The 26,712-nt window shown below is 40.5% G+C and overlaps 1 long non-coding RNA gene across 1 annotated transcript in view; it reads right to left on the bottom strand.

Moving 5' to 3' along the window:
• LOC103885511 overlaps nucleotides 1-25,457 on the bottom strand; it is a 60,265-nt gene extending 34,808 nt beyond the window's left edge. Inside the window, exons 1-2 of the long non-coding RNA XR_001903862.2 lie at nucleotides 25,363-25,457; nucleotides 19,190-19,280 (exon numbers count right to left, since the gene is read on the bottom strand). This is a non-coding gene — a long non-coding RNA (uncharacterized LOC103885511). The remainder of the gene's footprint in view (nucleotides 1-19,189; nucleotides 19,281-25,362) is intronic.
• Between the last annotated feature and the right edge of the window lie 1,255 nt (nucleotides 25,458-26,712).

Genomic DNA, 26,712 nt, shown 5'->3' with positions numbered 1-26,712 from the left:
GGGAAAATCATTGCTTCATTCAGCCTTGTCCTAGCTGCAAGCAAAACCTGCCAGACCTCATTCTACTCCTCTCTTCCTGCCCTCTTCCTTCTCCTGGCCCATTGTCTTTCAGGCAGGTTTCCCAGGGGAGCACGATGTCTCTTGTGGTTGGACTCTGTGTGCATATGAAATATTATCTGCATAATTTATCACTCACAATGCATTCTTCTTCCCTCGACTAAAGGAATATGGATCTATATATGTATTGGGGGAGACAGATATTTTTATGTACTGAATGTCTTTATGCTATTTGCCAGTCACTCAACAAGCCATATGCTTTAACATTTCCATGTCATTCTTCAAGCTAGTCCCTTGGCTTAGAAGGACCTTCTCTCTCTTTACTTCCCATTGACATCCCATCTACCTGTGGAGGACTTTTATCTGCCTGCCCCCTCTTTGGGTAACAAAATTAGTAACTCTAAGTTTTCTTTGACAATCTACCCTTCTCATGCAACTCAGTCCGTGTGGTTTGGGTGGAAATGGTTCCAGAATAGGTACATAATCCACACTTGGCCAGTCAGAGCCCATATTCACCTATCCATAGTGATTTGTTCAAAGATATGCAGGTAACCCCAGCAGGCCTATTACCATCAGCCCAGGAATTTGCTAGCAATTCTGGGAAAGGGATCTCTTTCCACTGAGATGCTAGTTTGGCAGAAGGTAAGCCTACAGTTGTGCCAAACTGAGAATATGAATAAAGCCAATAGGAAGGCACATAGAGTCCCGAGACATAGGTATATTACTGATGACATTGTTTGAGCTTCAGAATTCAGCCATCCTTTAAAACTAGCCCAATCCACTGTGTTTTCAGATCTGTGAGCCATCACCACAAATAATGATAGTGATGGTGATGATGATGATGATGATGCCAACTTCGATGATTGCAAAGTCAGCTTAAGCTAGTAGAATGTGTGCTGTAGTGTGCCACGCTGACCCTTCTTTAGGATTGAAGCACTAACACCTTTAGTGGCCAGGAATGCTACCTGCTGATGGTCTAGCAATGTGGTTAACCAAATGAAACTGTCTCACCCAGGGTTATATCCCCTCCCAAGAAGCAGCTCACATCTGATTAATCAATTCAAGAAGATAAAAGCCAACCCCTTGTCTCAATTCCATACAATTCTGAAGGATCATCTTAACTCTGGAATTCACCACAGAATAGGCTGAGGCCTCTGTTGCAACTAAACTGCAGGCTAACACCCACTTCTGTCTAATCCTGCTTCCTCACTGTCTCACAGGTGCGGTTCCCAAAAATAGTCCCCCATATACTCTTTACATGTAAATCTTCATCTCAGAATCTGTTTCTTGAGAAACTTAGGTGAAGAATTCCTTAAAGGAATTCTAATATGCCATCCTACAAGACCCAACCCAAATACCACCTCTTTCATAAAATCTTCAATAACATTAAATGCTCCCTCCTAAGCTCCCATAGCTTGTTACTTGTGCCTTAATTTAGATTTATCCATTCCTCCTCACATTATGGTTAATGGGCTGTGTGTCTTTCTCCCCTCATGAAATTGGAAGCGCTCAAAGACTTTTTTAGGTCTGCTTAAGCCTGACCATTTTGCACATAAGTTGCACTCATCATAAACTGAGGGTCACTGTGAAGAGTGTCCTCATCAAATCCCTCACTGTGATCACTGTGGGGCAGTGTTGAGAATTGTAATAGTTATCTATTTCTACATATCAAGTTATCCCCAAACTTAGCAGCTTAAAACAATGAACATGTGTTATCTCCTCAGTTTCTGAGGGTGGGGAATCCAGAAGTAGCTCTGCTGGGTGGCTCTAGCTCAGAGTCTCTCATAGTCAAGCCGAAGAAAGTTGCCATCATTTGCAGACCTAACTGGGGCTGAGGGATCTATTTGAAGATGATTCTCTCACACGGTTGTTGACTAGAGCCCTCAATCACTCAACACAAGGTCCTCTCCATAGAGCTGCTTGAGCATCCTTACAACATGGCAAATGGTTTCCTTCAGAGTGAATGATCCCAGAGAAAGAATAAGAAGAAAGCCATAATCCCTTTTATGTCCTAACATCAGATGTCCAACAATTAAGGAGAGGAGAATTAGAACACCTATGTTTCCATCTTTAAAAAGAGGTATCTCAAAAAAAAATGTGGATATATTTGAAAATCACCACAAAAATTTTGCTCTTTGCATTGCATAGCTTCCTCTCTGAGCCATAGGAAAATCCTCTCTAATCCCACTAGAAAGAATCCTAACACTTTTTATAAGCAATTCGATTGTTTTTACCTCCTGTGCACTGTAAATTGGGTAATTAATCCTGTGTTACTCTTTGCTTCTCAGAAATTTAAAACTAGATTTGTAGCCTACCTCCATTAGGGGCAAAATATCTCATGGCATGTATCTTATACACTGTCTTTATTTCTAAGTTTTGCTTTTCTCTTCTTTGATTTTCCTATTGCACTATTTTTTATTTTGAAATTTACTTTGCTATACGCTGTGCATGTTAATAAGCTGCCTTAAAGTCTTTTTAGGACAAGGCAAGGAATAAATAAATAAGTATGAGCATACAAATGTATACATACATACCTAAAATAGGTCTCTTGATTTACTAGTGTACATCCCTAGACTCAGAGCACCAAATCATTTAAACAAATCCAGGTCATTTTATCTGACAGATCCTGTGGTAAGAATAACAACAGCACTCACAATAACTACTAACGTTCATTTTGCATTAACTATGTGCCAGGCACTGTGCTAAAACAAATGTTTTTTCTTTCCTTCATTTAACCTTCATGATGTCCCTTAAATGTAGATACAATCATGATCCCCATTACAGCTAAGGCTTAGAGGGGTGAAGAAACCATCTCAAGGTCACATTTCTAGAAAGTGGCAAAGCCAAGATCCAAACCTAAGATAATGAGGACCTAGAGCCAAAGGTACATAGTGTTTCTGTTTCTTTAGGGTAAACAGAAAATATATTTTAACATGTTATCTATGAGAAGAATTAAAGCCCATGGAGGTGAACTAAAAATCTTCAAGTAGTTATTCAACATTCCTAGGTGCTCAACATTGTGGCAAGAAATTTGGAGTATATAAAAGAAAAAAAAAAAAACACACCACTGAAGATTTTATACTCCAGCAAGAATATGTAACTGACAAGTGTATGTGAGAATAGAATGTACACAAGTCAAGATAAATAAGGTACACAATAAATACTAAAACTGTGTAAAACTTTGTAGCCTAAGAAGGTCGCAGAAGGCTTCTAAGAAGTGGTAAGATTTAGGCTGACCCTTGAAGAATGAATAAAGAAAACACTGGAGTAACATCATGGGAGGAAACACAAAGTTGAAATTCTCTAGGCATGATGCAAATAATTCCATATGTTTGGCCCCTTAAGTACTACCTCTTAGATCAACCAGTAAATATGCCTAGTAACTTCTGGAGAGGAAATGCATATACAAATATATATTTTAAATGTGGAAAAAAGTAAAAAAGCAGCAAGAAACACACAGGCATTACAATAGCAAGCATATAGATGTTGGATCAGAAGATGAGAGGTGTGCAACAGTGACCCTCTCAAAAAAGAGAAAAGTCAAGGATATATAGGACACAAAGAATTTGTCAGCAAGCATTCTGTAGCATCAACAAGCATGTCTAAGCATTTTTAAACAATAAAAAGTGCTGTTTGTGGAGCCATAAGCCATATATCATAGTTCCATTGTGAATAGTGATGATTGAACTCCTGAAGTCTGTTTGCCCAACTGTAAAATGGAGTAGTTCAAAACTTGTCTTTGTGAAAATCAAATCAGATAATTCACATAAAAATGCTTTCTAAACCATGAAACAAAATAGTGATCCTCATAACAAATCATTATCAAATATAAAGTTAACATAGTTATTGGTGACAAGCTGAAAAAAACATCTTTTTAATGTTTGAATGCCCACAACAAACTCAGCAACTTCTGCTTAAATTTTTCCAGTGTCAGGGAGCCTCCATCCATACAAGACCTTGTGTCTCATTTGGGAACAACTTAAATCAAACTAAGGGCTCCCTCTTGACATTTTTGCTAATTCCAGTTTCATCTTCTTGGATGCCCAGAAAACAAACAAAAAAAAAATCATGTTTACATGTAGTAGCACTTCAAATGTTTACAACCAACAATTATCACCTGTATTAGTTTGTTCTCATACTGCTATGAAGAAATACCCAAGACTGTGTAATTTATAAAGAAAAAGAGATTAAAGGACTCACAGTTCCATACAGCTCGGGAGGCCTCACAATCGTGGCAGAAGGTGAGGAGGAGCAAAGGCTGTTTTACATGGCAGCAGGCAAGAGAGTGTGTGCAGGGGAACTCCCCTTTATAAAACCATCCAATCTCATGAGACTTACTCACTATCACGAGAATAGCATGGGAAAAACCCGCCCCCACAATTCAATTACCTCCCACCAGGTCCCTCCCATGACATGTGGGATTTATGGGAGCTACAATTCAAGATGAGATTTGGGTAGAGACACAACCAAACCATATCACCACCATTGCCTATCAACTGAAGTCTCAAACTATTCTCCAAAACAGTTCTACTTCCTTCAAAGGTTTTTCAAGTTTTCATGAAAAGACTTCATACCAACCTGGTTACCCTCCCTCAGACACTGTCTGTAGTTTGCCAGCGTGGGGTCCAGCATGGAATGCAAATGCAGTACTCTAAATGTAGTTGCAGTTAGAAGCATGGGACCAACTCCTGGCTACATCATTCTGCATTCCATGCTCCTGGACCATCTTTGTTAACTGCCTCTATGAATCTAATTTAAAAGATACTTGCTGGATATTTCAATATTCAGTAAGTATACTTGAATAAATGTTACACACCTCCATCAACTATACCCTGTAGATACTAATCCAAATACGTATTGAATAAGGGAAGATAACAAATGTTTATTGAGTATATACTGTGTCCCCCTACAGTATGCTAGATGAGAAAGGCATTATTTGTTACTTGTATCTTATCTGTCTACCCAACCTGAGTACAAGCTGCCTGAAAAAAGAATACTTGTCTTGTTTATTTTTGTATTTCCAACTCTAAACACAGTGCTTGACAAACAGGTGTTTGTTCAATTAAATTAATTCAAATTACTTTAATTAATTAATTAGATACTGCCCTACAAATAGATTGGAAAAATCATGTAAGTAGCAATTAGAAGGCGGGAGGGCAGGGATAATGTGTGTTAACTGTAGGCCTTAAGGGAAAAGAAGATTTCTCTAAGCCCCCTTACTCACTCACTGCCCCCTACTCACTACAACTCAAGCTAATGGAATTTTAATCAGATTGGTCCCAAGATTCTGGGATCCTAGGTGGGCTGTGTTTGCAGGTAAGAAGGGTCTATCACACTAAAAGGTCACCTCTTAAGTGTGGCTTGCTCTTTCATAGTGGGCCAGGGTAACTGGGGTCTAGAGTAATATTGGCCATATGTCATTTTCCACCATTAAAACCTCTAAAATGCCAATAAGTTATGTGGGTTGAACCGTAATCATTAGAATTGTTTAGGGGAAGAAGACAAATAGGATTGAAACTGGCCGGTTTCAGAGAAGCTGAAAGGCTTGACCCAAGCTTTAGAGGACCCATGGATGCAAGTTGAATGAGAAGGCATAAACAAAGGGGTGGGGATCCCTTTTGACTAGAGCTGGGCTCAAGATGTGAAAAATGTAGAATGATTTGCTGATACATTTAGACTTTATTTTATTGGAAATGGTAAGCTATTGAGGGATGTTCAGCAGGAGAGTGTCATGATAGCATACTTTTTGGAAAGAATAATCTAACTGGCCTTCGTGATACCTTTCAAAGAGAGGAAATTCTTTCAGGGATTTGGGTCAGGAGCAAAATACTCTAACTTAAGGTCTGCCATTAATGTGCCTGTTTACACTGGATAAAGTACTTCTCTTTGATGGATCTGACATTCCCTGCATATAAAAAGAGAGGCTCTCAGGGTAGTTAGTGTGTTTCGTTACAAGTGCCAACTCCACATACCCAGCCATGAACCTCTGCAGCACTATGTTTGGAAGAATTCTGAGGCCCTGTCTGGGCTCAAAAGAATAGTACTCCAACTGCTAGTAATGTCTGCTGGGGGTGCATGAATCTGGGGCAGAGGCGGACATATTTCCCATAGGCAGCTGATCAGAGAGGCAGATTTTAACAGCTTTGCAACCACTTTTTCCCTGTCAACATCATTTGCCATCACTCTCCTTTCACTAGCCTGAGCTTTTTTCTATACCCTATCATTTCTGGGGTCTAGGATTGAAATGTTCATAGTTTTCCATGACATAGTAGAGTAGAAATGACCCACAAAGTGTCTCCCAGCCTGACATTCTGTGTTTCTACCAGAAGCCAATTAAAAGCAGGTCTCAGTGACCTCCTGCTCACTTCTCCAACTTGCCTGCTATTGGACAAATGGCCAGTCATGGAAAAATCTCTCAGGAACAAGGTGAGGAAACCATTTAAGTCCATGCAAATATCCTCTTAATAGGTAATGAGGCAAATCATAGTAGCTGGATCTGCTGTGTAAGGCTAAAATGTTCCTAAATAGAATATGGCTCTAAGTTTTCCACGGGGCACCTGCATCAGCAATTATGTAATTAAGTCATCAAGGGGAAACTACTTCCACTCAGCATCCTTTGCCCCTAGCAAATCACAGCTGTGCAAAGAGGAAAAGTAGGGTAATGAGATGGGGTCATGGCCTGGGAAGCCACAAGAGGCAGAATAAAAGGAAGGAAGCAAGACCCTGGCCTTACCCCTCACCTCTTACTCTCAAATATTTCTCTAGCCTGACTGAACTACATGTATGTTGCCGTGATGTTTCTCGTGTCCAGGCCTTTGCACATGCTGTTCCCTTCCCTGGAAATGTTCCATGTTTCTTTAACATGGCTAACTCATACTCACCCTTAAGGTATGAGCTAGGATATCACTTCCTCCAAGAAACCTTCTGAAACCTGGATAAGGACCTATTATTAACCTAATATGTTCTCTATTATATCATTGATAATGTTACATTCTAATTATGTTATTTACCTGTCCCTCACTAATAAAACAATAGTCAACATCTACTGAGTGTACAGTGTGGATAATGGATAATTTTACTTAATAGTACAATGATTCTACTAGGCAATATTCTCATTTTACATATGGAGAAATAAGCTCTGAGAGATTAAGTATCTTGACCAAAGGCACACAGTGAGCAACAGAGCCGTGTTTAGAACACACATCCATTCACATGCTCTTAACTACCTATGCTACACTATATCCCCTTCTGTGTAACAGGCTCCATGAAGCAAGGACTGGAATCTAGTCACATGGTACACCAGCACTTGTGTGCGCAGCAAGTAAATGATAATCGACATGTATTAGCTGATTGAATGAAGGTATGAATAAATAGAGGCATGAATGAATTGAGGTACTGCACATTAGAAACAAAATCTCTACAAGGTCAATTCCTTTTTGAAGAAACAGGGCTAATTGGAGGAAATTACTCTCATGAAGGTGTGTGTTTCTCAGGGTAGCCAGAAAAAAAAAAAAGAAACAGATTCACCCTAATATGCAATGGAAGGCAGAAGTCAGAACCAGAGAAGTAGTGCCTAGGGTCAGGCCCAAGGAAGAGGCCATGAATGGAAGAGGAGGCAAGGGGTCAGGAGCTGGAGAGGCTGGGAATAGGTAAGGGTGCCAAGTGCTAGAAAGGTAAAAAACAGATGGGTGAAGAGAGATAATAAGCTAAGGATTTGGCTGGAAGTCTGTTGTCACTAGTGCTGGCCATGCCACATATGGAATGGGTTGGTTGCCTTAGAGTCAAGAATGGATACATAGAGATCTATGTTTATCAAGATCCATATGGCTTGGATCAGAAACTGATCTCCAAACCTACACCCTCCCGACTACCAAATGCTACTTTTCTAAGCAATGTCTGATGCTCACATTTTTCTTCCTCTATTTACATAAACACAGATTCTGCCGCCAAGCCATCTTTTTTCACAGTTTTTCTTATAGTAGGAGTTTCGAATGCTCCCGTCCAAGACGGAAATAAGCTAAGAATGGAGGCAGGAATAACCTTTTGTAAGATCTAGGATGGGTGTGGGGAGCTCATTTATAGGTTGTCTTATTTAGTACACTGGGACTAAGTAAGCTCATTCCTACAAAATTCATGTATGACCCATAGTTGCTAAAACTTGTTTCAATTCTATGAAATTCAAATGCCTATTTGGTGCCTTTTGTGTACTAGGCACTAACCTGGAAAACAGAGAGATGAGTAACAGAATGCAAAGTTCTACAAGTCCAGCAAAAAAGTCAAAGGAAAGCCAGAATGGAGTTTAAAATCAGATGACCTGAGTTCAAGGCGAGGCCCTGTTCCAGGTCTTCTGGGCTACGATAGTGACCAAATCCTCACTAACCTTGTGATATTGGACAGGTTAAATAATCTTACTGTGTCCTAGATTTCTCATGTGCGAAATGTAAAACAATTACCCTTACCTAATAGGGTTGTCACAGGGATGAAATGAAATCGCATGTGAGAAAACATTCCACAAAACTGTAAGCACCAGGCATATTTAACTGTCATTACTAGAAATTTCTCTGCCTCTCTATGGTACCACCTCATTTAATAAGCAAGTTTAGCCAGATGCCTGGGATAGAGATTTAAATCCCATGAACATGAACCTGTGGCAATTAAAAGAAACCTCAGTAAAGTCCAACAAATCTAAACCAATGTGTATTGAGGACTTAGGGCACACAAAACACCAAAATGTAATTAAGCCTCATAACAGTTGTTTCAGATAAGTACAATTCCTCATTTTAAAGATCAGAGAGACAAAGTATCTCAAATAAATAGAGCTGATATTTATGCACAGGTCAGCCAGTCTCATCTATACCAAGTTGCCTTTTTTTGGGGGGTGGGGAGGCACAAATATTTTGTCTGTAAATGCAGCCTGCCTCACACCCTGAATCAGCAACCCCCAGACAGCTCTTCACAATGGAACCCTATATTCCCTAATCCAATGATACAACTTTTCTCTTCACTTTACAATTCTGTTATTCCGCAAGAAACCCACAAGGGACAAGCATATCAGCAATGAAAGGAAAGGCATATATAAGCCAGTTTCTTTATCAGCCTCTCCCATGCTCGCGGTTTCAGGTTGAGAAGGCAGAATGGGAGCTGTAAGTTATGCTAATAGCATCATCCAAGGAGCACCAGATAACAGCCCCCACGGTCCCAAGAAGGAATTGCTTTTGTGCCATATGGGTTTTTGTTACCACCCTGGCTGGGAGATGAGATTCAGGGAAATCAGATGAGATGAGCTTAGAAACCCCACTAATTCATGTCCGGCCCACAGCTCCTAAATGGGAGTACAGGAGCAAAAAAAAAAAAAAGAATTCACCCATATATTTCTTGAGCAGAGGCTTTGAATATCCTTGCAGAGAAAGAAAGATAAACCATGCCTTGGAAGAATCTGGCATTATTCAGCTTGTAGGAGAGAAAGGTCAGGGGAATAACCCTGTCACTGCTGATGGGCTTCCTTGGGGCACAGAGGGCTGGATCCTTTTGAGAGCTGAACAGGTGCAACAGAACTCTGGGGGAGAAGCTATAAGCAGGCAGAGTATATCCCAATATGAGGGAAAAACTAACATACCATAATGCAGTGGGTCCACCCAGGAGAAAGTGGATACTCTGCCACCAGAGCGTTCAAGAAGTTAGGAAGCCTCAAAAGGAATGTCACAGAGCATTATCTATGCATCTGGTGGTAGTGAGATGATCAAATGATACTCAGTTCTTTTCCAAAACCGGGATTCTGATTGGAAGTAGTATAGTGCAGTGGTTAAGGTCATAGACCCTGGAATTAGAATTTCTGCTTCTCAACTTATCTGTATAACCCTACATAAATTATCTCACCTCTCTGGGCCTCAGTTTCTTCTATGAAACAGGGATCATAATAGTAGTCCTTTTACAGAGTTGTGAGAATCAGATGAGTTAGTGCCTTTGCTGTATTTAGAGGAATATTTGCCACACAGTAAGTATTCAGTAGATATGTACTAAGCACCTACCAGGTGCCAGCCCCCCTTCTGGTCGACAAGGATGGAAAATCATATACAATAAAAATAGGTCTCTACTCTCATGAATAAATACATACCTATAATTTCAGATATCATTACAGCTATGAAGAAAATAATGGAATGTCATATAACAGTGTCTTTGAGGAAGGGGCAAGGAAATATTAACTAGGGAAGGCAAGAAGAGTTTCTCTGGGCTGAGTTAGCCAAATTAAGAGAAGCAGCCAACCTTACTGAGTTCAGGCATCCAGGCAGAGGAGATAACAAACACAGAGGCCCCAAGGCAGATAAAAGCTTAGGATGTTAAGACCAGGGGAAAAAAAAAAAAAAAAAAAAAGGCCTGCCTATGTGGCTTGGAGCTGAATGAAGGAAGACGGAAAAAGAGATGGGAAATGATACCAAAGAGGTAGCCAAGGCACTTACCCCATGTATGATTTACAAACATTTTCTCCCAGTCTGTGGGCTCTCTCTTCACATTGTTGATTGTTTCCTCCGCTGTGCAGAAGCTTTTTAGTTTGAGGCAATCCCATTTGTCTATTTTTGCTCTCATTGCCTGTGCTTTTGGGGTCATATATAAGAAATCTCTGCTCAAACCAGTGTCATGGAGCTTTTTCCTTATGTTTTATTTCAGTAGTTTTATAGTTTCAGATCTTAAGTTTAAGTCTTTCACCCATTTTGAGCTGATTCTCATATACATGGTGAGATGTGGATCAATTTTCATTCTGCATGTGGATATTTAGTTTTACCAACTAAAGGGAATGAAGAGAATGTTCTTTCCCTGTTGTGTGTTCTTGGCACTTTTGTTGAAAATTAATTGGCCACAGTTGTGTAGGTTAATTTTGGATAAGGAGTTAATATCCAAAATATACAATTAACTCAAACTACTCAATAACATGAAAACAAATAACTCCATTTTAAGAACAAAGAAGCTGAATAAACATTTCTCAAAAGGAGACATAAGAATGGCCAACAGATATATTAAAAAATGTTCAACATCTCTAATCATCAGAGAAATGTATATTAAAGCTACAATGAGATATTACCTCTTGCCTGTTAAATTAGCCATGATCAAAGAGATGGAAGATAAGTGTTGATGAGGATGTGGAGAAAAGGGAACCCTTGTACACTGTTGGTAGCATTGTAAATTAGTACAGCCATTTTGGAAAACAGTATGAAGGCTCCTCAAAAATTTAAAAATAGAATTACCATATGATCCAGCAATCCCACTTTTGGGAATATATCCAAAGAAAATGTCATCAGTATGTTGAAGAGTTATCTGCACTCGTATGTTCAATGCAGCATTATTCACAATAGCCAAGATATGGAACAACCTAAGTGCCTATCAATAGATGAATGAATTTTTTAAATGCAGTATATACACACAATGCCATAGTAGTACTCCTTAAAAAGCAGGAAATCCTTTCATTTGAAATAATATGAATGAACCTAGAGGACACCATGCCTAGAGAAATGAGCTAGGCACAGAGAGACAAATACCACATGAAATGATCTCATTTGCATATGGGATCTGAAAAAAGTTGAACTCAGAAGTAGACAGTAGACAGCAAATTAACACAGGAACAGAAAACCAAATACCACATGTTCTCACTCATAAGTGGGCGATGAAAAATGAGAACACGTGGACACAGAGAGGGGAACATCACACATTGGGGCCTGTCGGGGGCTGGGGGACGAGGGGAGGGAGAGCATTAGGACAAATACCTAATGCATGCGGGGCTTAAAACCTGGTGAAGCAAACGACCATGGCACATGTATACCTATGCAACAAACCTGCATGTCCTGCACATGTATCCCAGAACTTAAAGTAAAAAGGAAAAGGAGAAGTAGAAGGCAGAATGGTGGTTACCAGAGGCTGGAGGTGGGGCAGGGGGCTGTGGACAGGGAAAGGAGAGATGTTGGGTGAAGTTTCAGTTACGAGGAAAAGGTTCTGGTAGTCTATTACACAGCATGGTAATTACAGCTAATAATTCAAAAGGCTAGATTTTAAATGTTGTCACCACAAAGAAACTATAAGTATTTGAGATGATGGATCAACCTAATTTGATCATTTCGCAATGTGTTCATGTATTGAAACATCATATCACATTGTACCCCATAAATATGTATAATTAACATCTGTCAGTTAAAAATAAAATTTTAAAAAGGTAAGCAAGAGCAATCATGTAGCACCCTGTAGGCCACAGTGAAGAATTTGGATTTTATTCTAACGTGGCTGGAAGCCACTGAAAGTTTTACGCAGGATACCATACAACTTATATTTCACAGAGATCACGCACTTGACTTATAAAAACCCTCCATGCAGGATCCTTTCTGTTCTTTCTTGGTTTGTAGACATCTCTGAGGCCCTAAAAGAGCTCAGAGTATCAAGATAAAAGGTGCCCTATTGGGGCTCCTAGATAATCACATGAGTGGCCCCCTGCTAACCAGGGACACTAATGTTGAGTTGTTACAGAGTAAAAATACACTTTATTTTATTAAGCCAATGAGAAAAGAAAGGAGGAAAAGAGAGAGACAGAGTAAGAGGAGAGAGGCAGAGGAAAGTATTATTCTGGCTGTAACATAAAGAATTCAAATGTGGGGTCAGGGAATGAACAAAAGAGGAAGTATAAAGACCTTCTCTTTATTTCCCTTGTAATACTTTAAACAGAACAGGTTCTCTCTCTCTCTCCCCTCTTCCTTTCCTTTATTCTCTTTCTTTTCCATCCCTTTCCTTCCCTCCCTCCTTCCTTCCTTTTCTTTCATGGATTCAGTCAAAAACCAGCTAAACTACGGCATGAACAAGTAGTCAACCATCTTCTTCATAGATCCTGGCTATTACGGAAAGCAACAGAAAATAAAAGTGGCAGCCCAAGTTGCCCTAAGACAACATCCACCAGGTATCCTACTTCCCGTTTCAGAAGCTAGGTTTGATTTTTTTTTCATCAGATGATGACGATGATATCAAATCTCAGACTACCTTTTCGAGTCCTTGTCAGATACGCAACATTGGCTTTCAAAGTCATTGACTACAAAAATAACAAGGCACCAGCAACTGAGTTGTAGTCTGTAACCAGGTAATTGCTAACTCAGGACTTCCTTTGCCAGATACTCCTACTGTCCAAGCACTATATATACATTACGTGTGTACCTATATTCATGTTTACTCACCAACAAGTATTCATTGAGCACCTACTTTGTACTAGGCACAGTTCTGAGTGATAGTGATACAACAGTGAGGCAAATAGACAAAATCTCTGCTCTTTTCTCACTACATTAGTCAACAACCAAGGACAAGACAGATGAGACCCCTAGTCTCATAGACAAATACACGTCATTTCAGATACAGATAAGAGCTATGAAGAAAATAATAGAGTGTAATAGAATAGAGTGTCTGAAGAAAAAGCAGGGGAATGCAAACTAGGGCAGGCATGGAAGCTGGCATTCTTGTACAGAGGAAAGAGGTGATAAACAAACAAGCAAAATGTGTCCAATGGATAAAGCAGAGAACATTGGAGCAATGATGAGAAGAATGTTGAGAAGTGGGTTAATATAAGGGATAAAGTCATATATTCAAGTCTTGTGATTTTTTAGTTATGGGGGTCAAGGAAAAGAAAGGAGTCAAGGATGTCTCCTCTACTTCTGGTTTGTGCAATGGATGGTGGTGTCATTTAGGGACACTGAAGGAAAACCAAATTTGTGGGGAGAAGATCCTGAGTTTTGTTCTGAACGTTCCTCTGTGATGTTCAAATGGCGACATCAAGTAGATAGACGATCAGCATCAATGACATACAGATGATAACTGACATTTTGAGCATGCATGAGAGTTCATAAAAATCTGGTCTAGACTCCAGGTTGGTATGACAGCCCCATGAATTCATTCATGACCAGACTCTTCTACTTTCCCCTCTACCATCCTAAGATTGTGGCCCTTGTCACATGGTCCAAGATGGCTACTGGAGCTCCAGCTGTTAAGTCTAGTCAGACAAGAAGCACACTAGTGTTTCCTCTCTGCCATTAGTTTGCTTTTAGGCCTTAGCAAACTCATTTTCCCCTCCTTAGACCGGTTTGTCCATTCAATTTGTCAAGTTCCTTGTTGTTTTATCACATCCTGACTCTGTGTCAGAATGGGAGTTGAGTGGTTTCCAACCAAAGCACAAAGCCTGCCCTGTTATGGCAAAACAGAGGACTGATTTGACTGAGAAACTGACCTTTAACTATTTCATTTCGTATTGGTGCTTTGGATGGGAGTTCTCCAGGGAACTCAGGGTAATTGCTTTTGTCTCTGCTTCGCAAGGTGCTGACTTTGATTCAATACTCTTCTCATCTGCAGGTTTAATTTGGCTCTTTTACCTGCATTAAACTTACTAGGAACTATCCTTTATGTGGTGCCAAACACATCACATGGCTGGCTATTACTGGCTGAATTTAGACTTGCCCTTTCAGCTAAAGATCGTGGGTTGCTCTGATGGTAGGGATTGAGCAAGTTGACTTTCATCTCCCTTGGGATCCTCTGTCTGGGAGCTGTGGGTAATCTGAACCAGCCACTGGGTGTCAGCATTGCTTTGTCCATTTAAAGGAAAAATAGATGTTTGTATGGTTTGGGAGTTGTTTATGCAGTAAGTTTGGGCTCTAAAGTGAGCACAACCACTTTACAATTCACATTTTACACAATTCACATTTTTATGGCACTTAGCATCAACCGAAGGAGTTTGCTTCTCTATCAGTACATCCGGATTCTTCCTGCTCATTTTGGCTCTTCCATGTCCCTCACTTGGATTACTGCAAGAACCCCCATTTCCAGTTTTGTGTTCCTCAAGTCTATCTTCTTCACCCAATCAGGACTGTAACAGGCTCATTTGCAGAATAATAAGCCACCTCTCACTGGAGGTTTGCAAACAGAAGCAGGAAAACTACCTGGCAGAAATTTTTGTAGAGAAAAATTTATGTAAATAAATGTATTATAAATATAAATATAAACACAATATATGTTGTATATACGTATATAGTCACAGGCTATAAATATTTTGGTCCACAATGGCCAGCATATACAACAATGGTCCCATGAGATTATAATACCCTATCGTTACTGTATCTTTTCTATTTTTAGGGATGTTTAGATACACAAATGCCATTGTGTGACAATTCCCCACAGCATTCAGTATAGTAACAAGCTGTACAGGATTGTAGCCTAGGAGCCATAGGCTACACCATACAGCCTAGATGTGTAGCAGGCTATACCACCCAGGTTTGTGTAAGTATACTCTATGACAGCAGTCCCCAACCTTTTTGGCACCAGGGACCAGTTTCATGGAAGACAATTTTTCCCCAAGCAGGGTAGGGGGATGGTTTCCAGATGAAACTGTTCCACCTCAGATAATCAGGATTAGATTCTCATAAGGAGTACACAACCTAGATTCTTTGCATATTCAGTTCGCAATAGGGTTCATGCTCCTATGAGTATCTAATGCCTTGCTGATCTGACAGGAGGCAGAGCTCAGGTGATAATGCTGGCTCACCCACCACTCCTGCTGTGTGGCTCAATTCCTAATAGGCCACAGACCTGTACCAGGCAGTGGCCTGGGGTTTGGGGACCCCTGTTCTAATCTACCTTTTTAGCAAAGAGAAAACATGTCTCAGGCTCAGAGCCTTGGCAGCTATATTAGTTATCTATTGCCACATTAATATCCGTAGGAAACAAAAACAACTCTGTGCCTTTCAACAATAAACTTTTATTTAGCTCAGGAATCTGCAGGTCCGTCTTTAAGGCTCTTGGTCTGGACTTGCCTCAAAGTCATGTGGTTAGAGTCACAGCTGGTTCTTGGCTGGGATGACTGGACTCTGCTTCATGTATTTCTCACATCTTTTCAGTACACTATCCCAGGCATGTTCTCATTGCAGAGGAGCTATCCCAGTCACACAAGAGGTTTTTTTCCTTTATTTTATTTTATTTTTTTTTTTTGAGACGGAGTCTCGCTCTGTCGCCCAGGCTGGAGTGCAGTGGCCAGATCTCAGCTCACTGCAAGTTCCGCCTCCCGGGTTTACGCCATTCTCCTGCCTCAGCCTCCCAAGTAGCTGGGACTACAGGCGCCCGCCACCTCGCCCAGCTAGTTTTTTTGTACTTTTTAGTAGAGACGGGGTTTCACCGTGTTCGCCAGGATGCTCTCAATCTCCTGACCTCGTGATCCGCCCATCTCGGCCTCCCAAAGTGCTGAGATTACAGGCTTGAGCCACCGCGCCCGGCCCACACAAGAGTTTTTTACGTTTCTGTATGCGTCAAATCTACTAAAACAACACTGGGCAGAGCAAGTGTTATGGCTGAATCAAGAGATGAAGACAGGAACTTGGCCTAGTTGGTGAGAGAGACCCAAAGTCATGTGGCAAAGAGGATGACACGAAGTAGGATGAAAGATTCATTAATGGTCTCAGTGCATCTACTAGAACAGGCAAGGTTGTCTAGCTAGAATTTAGTAGAATGTCTTTTGTTGTATTTTTTAAACTTTCTTTTGTGCCAAGTGATGAAGGTTTTCCGTGATGGTAGTAATACAAAGTTTCTTTTAAAAACAAATTTGAGACAAATACAGGTGAATGTAAAAAAATCTTTTCAAAAAGTAGGCCATGTGATACAGAGGTATGGCAAAAGTTATCAGAGGAAGGGAGTGACAAGTTAAGAAAACTGAAGCAGGAGGACTGTAATTGGAACTCCAAGCAGGGGATGCATGCAAGAAATGTTGCAGACTCAGCAAAATCAGCTTAATAACTCCATGTGTTCAGCTGAGTTAGGCTAAACAAACATTTGTTGAGTGTCAACTACCTGCCTGACACAGTAGCAGAAGCCCGAGTAATAAAGATGAAAAGCTCAAAGTCTCTCCTAAAGCAGTAACTATAACTTTGACACACTAGGGTAAACTGTACATATAGTTTCTGGGTATCTACAGAAATAGCACTAAGCTTAGGCTGGGAAGTCGGCATTGGGAAAGGACTCCCCAGAGGAGGCTCTAGAAGGATGAATAGAGGATGCCCTGGTGAAAAGGGTAAGGGAGGCGAGAAGGGGGAGGTCTCCAGGCTTGAGCCTTTAAAAGTACGCAGAGTATAAAGTTCTCCTTGGAAAAATTCATACTTATTGAAGCCCCATGTTTGAGATAGGACATGAGACTGACTGTTGGGAGCAGCCAGGTATAGACATCTCTAAGCTAGAATTCTGAATTAGGCAGCTTAGAATTTATCCGGTTATGAACAGCAGGGATTCATGGAAGGTTCTTAAGCAGAGAAAAGACACAGTCAGTTTTGTGTTTTAGAAACTTGCCCAACTATCCCTGCCTCCAACGAGATATCACATCTAATCTAGCCACATTTAGCTATATATAAAAATACACAAGCAGCCAAGTGTCGCTTAATGATGGGTATACATTCTGAGAAATGCATCATTAGGCAATTTTATTGTTGTATAGACATCATAGAGCAGGGGTCCTCAAGCCCCAGGCTATGGACTGATACCAGTCTATGGCCTGTTAGGAACTGGGCAACACAGCAGGAGGTGAGTAGCAGGTGAACAAGCATTATCAACTGAGTTCTGCCTCCTGTCAGACCAGTGGCAACATTAGATTCTCATAGAACCATGAACCCTATTGTGAACTGTACATGTGAGGGATCTAGGTTGCATGCTTCTTATGAGAATCTAATGCCTGATGACCTGAGGTGGAATAGTTCCATCCCGAAATCATCCCCCAACCATCTGTGGAAAAATTGTCTTCCACGAAACTGGTTCCTGGTGCAAAAAAGGTTAGGGACGGCTGGATTAGAAAGTATTAGAGAAGTGTTACAATGTATACACAGGTCAAGACATCACAGAATAACCCACCCTCCATGCCCAATGTACTCCATAAATATATACAATTATTATTTGTCAACTAAAAATAAACAGAATTTAAAAAGAGAAAGTGTTAGAGAAGTGTTAAAACACTAGCACCCAATTCAGAATGTCTCCCTGAAATAATTAGACAGAATGAAATGAAACTGCAAAGGGAATAATTGTCTCACTTCATAACTCAAATGTGATTTATAATAGTTTACATATAAAATTACCTCTCCCACACTTTGTGATAGATTGCCCTAGTTCTTGCCCTTTCTAACTTTTTTGTGAACAAAGGATATAGCTTCCAAAATAGTCTTAGGCTCATTGCCTAAAAACTAAAGCCCAAACTTGATTCAAATTCTACATGTCCCATGACTGGTTCCAGCCCTGCTCCCCGCCCCAGGCTTATACCCACTGCCTCCTTCTTTGTATAACCAGTGCAACAACCCAACTTCTTCAGTGTTTATTGAGCACTGATGGCAGCTGCTTAGGCAGAGCCAGACCCTAGCTAGGAAGTAGGGGAAAAGGTGATAATTAAGATGCAGCCTTCACTTTTTATCAAGCTCTCAGCTTCTAAGTAAAACATGGAATCAGCCACACAACTCTATTGTAGTGTGTAAAAAGTAATTCCAGAAAACTATAGAAATCCATAGGATTGGTATGTAACACAAACAGTCAGAAGTAGGAGAAGCTTAAATTAGAGATGGATCTGAAAGGGAATTCATGCCATTATATAAAAGGAAACCTCACCAGAGTCTTCTGCCACAACCTGGAATAAGTACCTACTTTTCTGGACCCCCATCATACTTCATAGCACATCTTTTATTATTTGTGCTTCAGTCATCCATTCTCTTAGACTATTGACTCTTTGAGAGTATTGATCATTTATTTTTGCACCCCCCACAGCAGTAGCAGGTCATGAAGCAAATACCAGATACTAGCACATATTTGGTTGATGGATGGGTGAATAGATGGATAAATGGATGGGTGAAAGAGAAGCTTTTGGCACATTTAAATGTCTTCATTTAGGTAGCTACCTAATCCTGTGATTCCCAAGTCGGGCAGCCCATAAAGTACATTTAGGGAGCTTTAAAATATATATTCCCTGGGACCTGCTTCCTTAGAATATTCTGATTTGGCAGACATAGGGTGGGTCTCAGTAACCCATATTTTAGCACACTTACCAGAAGATTCTGATGCATCTGGTCCAAGGACTGAATGCTTAGGTATCATAAGGCTAACTCACCTGAGTGTCACATTGGCTTCATACTCTCAGGTGTCCTATTTTTGAGATGCTTGGCCTCCTTTTCACCGATCGTTCAGCCTACTCAGATAATCTGCAAGAGGAAAGTACACTCATGACTTGGAAAATTCCATAAGGAGTTATAACAGTAGTAATAACAATAATGTACTGCCATGTACTATATATCTAGCAAGCGTCTGGCATTCTGCTGAGTGCTTTTATAAATAACTGCTTATTTAATCCTATCAGCAATCTTAATAAGGTAGGTGCTCTTTGGTATTCCCAGTGTACAAATGAAGAAACAGAGGCACAGGGAAGCTAAGTAACCTCTATGTAGTAAGGCTGGAACTCAAATGCAAGTCTATCTGACCTCAGAGTCCCATGACCACAGTGTTTGAAACTGATAAGCACAAAAACCACACAGGTATCCAGACTAAGAAGAGAACTGGTGGTCATGGGTCAAACTAAAGTTGGAAGAACCTCAGCTGGTTACAAAAAAGATCTTGGTGGAAGAGAATTTAAGGAAATGAAAAGAGCACTAGACAAGGAAGTTAAGCAGTCTGGACCCAAATCCTAGTGCTGTCAACAGGAAGAATAGTGAATACTCATATATAGTTTACTATGTGCCAGCCCCTATTCCAAGTGCCTTACACATGGAAACTTACTTAATCTTCACCACAATCCCATGAGGTAAGCACTGTTATTACCACCATTTTACAGCAAGGCAACTGAGGCACAAGGAGATTAAGCTGGCAAGTAGAGAACTGGGACTCAGACCCAGACCACCCAGCTCCAGAGCCCACCAAACTCTTAGCCACCAAGCTGCATAGTAATTAACCATGTAAACTGCAGACATTTCCATCCCTTCCCCTCATGTAGGCCTCACATACAAAATGGAGGAATTGGCTTAAATAATCCTCACTCTTTCTTCCAACTTTGCTATTTTAGAGTCTAATTTTATTTAAAGATCATTTAAAAAGAGTATAGATTCCCCTTTTCTGTAAGAATATTTTTAAATGTAGATGTTTTCTTGAGGAAGAATTAGATAAAGTATTGCTTGAAGTCAGAGAGTGCAGTAGGCAACCTCTCAAGGTCAAGAAGTGATGATAGCACAACCAGAGGAACTTCCTAGGAACCAAATGGAGTGAGCTCCTTGCTTCCAAGGACACGTTACAGCCAAAGACCTTAAACAGCTCATTGCCCATCACCAAATATTTAACAGGTCCAATTATCCCGATTTCTTTGAGAGACACAACCTATAACAAAGCAACTCAAACAAACAAGAATTTCAAAGGAGTCAATGCAGTTGGTTTAAATCTGGGCTCTGTTGTATAAGCTATGTGACATTGGGTAGGTTACTTAACCTCCCTGAGCCTTGATTTCCTCATTATTAATATCAGATAATAACAGTACCTTTCTCACAAGGTTGTCACAAGATTTAAGCAAGATAATATAAGTAATTGTGGGTATAAACAATATTAATAACAATAACAGCAATAATAAAATACTTGCATACTTAGTATGTAGTGTTACGTATTGTTCTAAGCAGTTTACAACCTCCTATCCAATCAAAACAAATCTATAGCATCCTTGAAAAATGATCTCACACCCTCTTCTTGGACCCCCATTAAGGGGTAACTCACTAACTTCCACATTCTCTATCTGGAATATGATCTTTACGAGGGTGGAAATCATCCCTTCTCATTACTTATGTATCTTCAGTACCCAAATATCTTTTCCCAAATAATTTCTCAAAAATCATAAGAGTGAGCTATATGAAGGATTAACCATTCTGTAGGTTTCACATTGTTATTAATAGAAATAGTCGACATCAATTGAGCATACAAAACATTAGTAATTAATAACAATCATAATTAATGACATGGGCACATGTAATGTACTACTCTATAGAGATAATCTCACATAACCTAGGGAGAGATGACTATTTTATTATCACTAGTTTTCAAAATTCCTATATAGTAGAACAGGGATTTCAACTAAGCAGTCTGACCCTGACATTTGTGTCCTCACAATGCCATATTGTCTCTATGGGATGTGACACATCAAGGACCCTAGCAGTTAGCACCCTTCACTTTGTAGTAATCTGCTTTTCATCAAAATCTTTTCATTTCATTCAGTGTGAAGAGCACACAGCCAGAACTTTAAAGACCCTAACGTCTTGGTGCCCATCATATATTTTCACTGAGCTTCCCAGACTCCAACTTAAATAACAAATGATGCCCTGCAGTTCAGGTTCTGCACAAAGTTGCAGATGATGGGTTGCTGGTTAGCATGTCAGTTGAAGGACAATATATTTTAATGCAAATGCAATGAGCTGGAACGACGGTATTTTCTCCAAGAGCCTTAACTAGGTTAGCATGACCTCTGAAGGGGCCAGAATTGTAACAGCAAAATTAGAATAGAAAGGCTTATAGAGATTTCTATGCTAATAAGCTATGTTTTACTGGAACGATTATGTTCAGCACAATGGCCATTTGCCAACTTCAGCCTGGGCATCATTTGGTCAGGTGACCAACAGAAAATTGTGAGTCAGAAAGTGCTGGAGAGGCCACATTCACATGATGACACACTAAAAGAGGTGACAGAGGTAGGATAAAAGTGATAGGACCCCAAAGAAAGAGGGTTTCCTACAGGAATCGTAGCACACACTTTTCCTGCTTTGCTGTTTGTGTCGTGCTGCAGTAAAACTCCTGTTTGAGAGTTGATAAGAGCCATATCCCCCTGGGACCTGAAAACAGGGATGAAAGAGGAGAGAAAAACAAGAAAATAGTTCCGTGCAGATTGAGGAATTTCCTCACACATGTAATCATTGCTCTAGGCTTGGAGACTCTGTGTTCTGCTGAAATGAGGGGGAGAAGCCATTTTCTTTGACTTGGCCCAACACAAAGCTCATCATCCCTTACTTACACTTGTTTTGCTTTGGAATTTAGAGAATTGACAGGAGCCATGCTGATTAGGTGCAGAACTTTGTACAGACAAAAACTAAAAAACAATTAAGTCTGGCTTTCTCTAGTCTACCCATACATGTGTCTGTAAGAGTCAACAACAATCAAAGAAGAAATTACTAAAGATGTACCACAGCGCCCCTTGGTATTTAAAATGCCATCTGAACAGATTTTAATGGTTTTCAAAAGATGCCTTGGCACCTCCCCAGAAATACTGAATCATAATCGCAAGGGGAAACAGAGGAGAAATGATCTATATTTTCAAACGAGCTGTCCAGATAATTCTGATGCAGGACTAGATTTAAGAATCTCTGCTTGGGACCATAATTCCTCACATAATCACACACAGGGAAAGCAATGATGCTATTCGGGGTTCATCTTACCCAATATTCAGGCTCTCAATGCAGAACCGAGAGCCATGATCCAAGGAGCGTAGCTGTTATCTTTGCTGACATTGACCTCAAACAACATTCAAACAATTAATATTCACCTAGCAACCTAATATATGCCAGGGACTTTTACATATATTATTTTGTTTCAGTCAAAGGTTAATGCCACTTAAATATTTTAAAATTCAATATATAGAGATATTACTCTTAGAATTATTTAAGAACAACAACATTATAGGTAATTGGATCACACCATTTTGTTCACAGTTCAACTTGGATGAGGATGTAAAATGAATTTATTTCTCCTGTAACTGAACTTTCATTTGTCTATAACCTTCATCTGACAGTTGGTAGAAAAATAAACTAAAGGACCAATCTAGTTTAAATTCAGTCTGTTCTTATTATCTGCATGGGCATTTTAGGCAATGTCAGTCTCTTGAATAAAAATGGTTTAATCTCTCATATAACCTCTCTCTGCTTCTCCATGAAGATAAATTCTGGCTTCAAAGGTGGTGAGAGGGAGATGTGGCTTACAAGCATTTGTGGTGGTATATAGGGTAGTGGGATGGCCCACTCTGCCCACTCTGGTCCAGAGAGCACCTCCCTTGGCCCTCTGGTTGTTGCTTGCCCCTCTGGCCTTCTTGGTAAAAATGGAAGCTGGTCTGACATACACTGTCATTTGTTCTCTTGCCTCAACCAGTATACAGAGCTGGGGCTACCTGAGCTTCACCTTGCCTACTGCTAGCACCACAGATTTCTCTGAGGTTTGGCTGGAACTCCACTCACCCTACCTAGTGGGTCTAACCTGCAGTCTTTACTGTGGTGCCAGTCTGTCCCAACCACTGTGACCCACTCGGGCAAGATCCCCAAACACACTCTCAGGTTGCTTCCAAGTCCAGCCGCCACCACACTGGACTAGGAAGTTCATCTTGTGCCCTAGGCTGGGGAAGAAGCAAATCTACTTTCAGCGTTGTCTCAATTTGTCTAATGAGCCTCCTGTGCCAAAGCCAAGATGAGAAAATTAGGACCATGTGTCTTTGTTCTATTCTCCTGCTCTCTTCTCTTTTCTTCCAATTCCCACTATCTTTGAAGCCAGAAAAGGGCAGGCTCTTCCACTTGGCCTTCCTGAGGAGACCTCTGGCTCAGATAAAGCATGCCCTTGATATGCTAAACAGGCAGCTGAAAGAATTGAGGCAACCTTCTCTCCAGACTACAGACTGGATATTTGCAGATGTTCCCTTTGGTCTGTATCCATTCTCTGGCATTCCTAATCTCCCTCTTCCTTCCTCTAAGCAATAGACTCCTCTAATCTTCTAGGGCAAAGCCCACGTAATTAGGAAGATAAAAGATAAAAATATAAATGGTTTTTAAAAACTGTTACGCCGTTAAATATGTGTGGGTGACCTTTATGATCTTCAAAAGGAGTTTGACTTTGTAAGGAAGGTGAAATGGAACTTCCTATCTGCATTTTACAGAAGACGCTGAGGCGCAAATTGTCATATGATTAGTAAATAATCTATAATATTGTCCCTTTGTTTATTCCCTGAGCCATCTTCTTTTTGTGATGCATATTTCTTTTCTTGATTTAATGATTTGTTTAGCCAATGCTGCTTCCTCAAGTAATGAGTCCCGTTAGGTAGGACCGAGTACTACATGGATAGTCCTATTATTTTTCCTACTGACTCACACCCTACGGCCATGAAAGGCCCAAGTCAGATGTCACTTCTCCCACATCACTTTCATTACCTTGCTCTACTTTGAGATTTTTAACCTGTAGTTGAAACAGTATCATTTGACCTATGATCCAGTGTAGCAATGTCTTTTATTGCTTTCTTGATTATCTATCATCTGCGTATATCTGCTCTCAACTGGTCTGTAAGCTGTTCTGCAAGCTGTTTGAAGGCAGGGACTGTGCTTTATAAAGTCCACTCCAGTGGTTAAGACAAGAGAGATGGGCCGGGCGCGGTGGCTCAAGCCTGTAATCCCAGCACTTTGGGAGGCCGAGATGGGTGGATCACGAGGTCAGCAGATCGAGACCATCCTGGCTAACACGGTGAAACCCCGTCTCTACTAAAAAAAAAAAAAATACAAAAAACTAGCCGGGCGAGGTGGCGGGCGCCTGTAGTCCCAGCTACTCAGGAGGCTGAGGCAGGAGAATGGCGTGAACCCGGGAGGCAGAGCTTGCAGTGAGCCGAGATCTGGCCACTGCACTTGACAGAGCAAGACTCCGTCTCAAAAAAAAAAAAAAAAAAAAGACAAGAGAGATTCTGAGGCTAGACTGCAGATTCAAATCTTGGGCCTGTGCATGTTACTTAACCTCTCTGAGCCCCATCCCGCTACCCACCAACCTATAAAATAGACATAATAAAATGCCTGCTCACAAGTTTTTTTGGTGAGGATTAAATAATATCAGATAATAACAGTACCTGTTGCAGCATTTAGAACAGTATAGGCACGTAAGTGTTATATGCCTCTTTTTGATATTTTTATTTTATTCTCCTTAGCACGTAAGACTTAGTTCAAAGCTGATTCTTGTTAGTGCTCCTAAGTTGAACCATTTTCTTTTAATTAGATTATTTTCATTTTAGTATTTTACTTTAAATAAAATTGCTGAGATACAAAGCTAAATTTGTCACCAATAAAATCCTTCAGATAAATGAGTTTATGAGAGTCTAATAAATAATTGTGTCAGAAACATAGATTCTGCCTCAAGTGTCACATCTCAAACACACACAAAAACAATTTTCATCATCTTCTGACATCTCTATATTACATAAAGAAAGTGTTTTCTTAACCTTATCCCCTTTAAGCATCACCATACCTCTGAGAGGTTAGTAAATCAAGGACTATTGCTTTCATTTTACAGCTGGCGAAACTGAGGTACAAGAAGTCAAGTGGTTGAACTACATCACTGAGAAAGTTACCAAGAGAGGCACGGCGGAACTCAGAACTCTCCTACTCCCAGATGTACAACAGTGTCCCAGGCCAGCCAGTTACAAAACACTTTAACGACCATCGGCTCACTTGATCCTCATAGAAACTCCCTGAGCTTCTCAGGAAAGGCATTTTTATCCCTATTTTGCAGGCAAGGACACTGTAGTTGTGGAGACTAAAAAATGGCAGAGCCTGGGCTACGGCCCAAGCCTTCTGATCCAGAACCCCATGTTCCTTTATCTCTTCATAGTGCCTAGCAACAGTGTGCAGTAAGGCAGGGGAGGCTCTGCAGCCTGGTGCTTCCAAGATTGGTTCTGGCATTGGACAGACTTTGGTCTGGATCCCATCTCGCCACATACTAGCTGTGTCACCTTAGTAAAGTTGTGGGTCTTTCTGGGCCTCTGTTTCCTTATCACTAAGATGAAGGCAATACTAGCACTTTCCTTATGAGGTGGAAAAGAGAATTAAATTGGATAGTCTACACAGATGCTCTCTGCACAGTATCTGGCAACTAGTAAGAACTAAGTCAATAAGATTGTGGAAAATACCTACTCCTCACTCATCACATTTTGACATGCAGGAACTTCAGCTACACCAACATTCCTGGCTTCTCTTCCAACTCTCGCTCACATTCCCCATGGGAGAGGAGAGATTTATCAGAGTGTACATTTGGAAGAATACATTGAGATCTGATCTCGGTCATGCATTAGGCACAACAAAGAAGGGCTAAAAACCTCTCGGGCACAGTATTAACATATCCCTTGTTGCCTCATCCCCAAGCCAAATCCTCCAACCTCATATTTATCAATAATGGACCTGATACTTTGGTATCCATTGTTCTGATTCTTATAGCTGTCTCTTCATTGGGTTTGGACTTAGGGAAAGATGTATGTACCATCTACTGATTCCCTAAAAGTCAAACTAATATTAGCTGCTGCTATGATCATTCATATGTAAAAATTGTTTCCAAGCAGGATTCTCAAAGGTCTCCAGCTTTTTGCTTTATATCAGATGGCTGGTGTAGCTCTAAAAGGTTTGGCTGCTACATTTCAGTGGCAATCAATGGTCTGCAGCACCGGAAGTCAGATATGAACCAAACCTTCGTCTCTAACACGTCCCAATCTTAGACCTCAGGAATGTGTTGAAGACAAAACTGACTTGAGGCATTGTCTTAGGGCCTTTTTTTTTTTTTTTTTTTTTTTGTGAATGGGCCACTGTGGTTAGGAATCAAAGCCCA

The sequence above is a fragment of the Papio anubis genome, chromosome 5 (assembly GCF_008728515.1).
Source record: "Papio anubis isolate 15944 chromosome 5, Panubis1.0, whole genome shotgun sequence".
In the NCBI taxonomy this organism is placed as follows: domain Eukaryota; kingdom Metazoa; phylum Chordata; class Mammalia; order Primates; family Cercopithecidae; genus Papio; species Papio anubis.
This window is presented reverse-complemented; position numbering and strand designations above follow the sequence as displayed.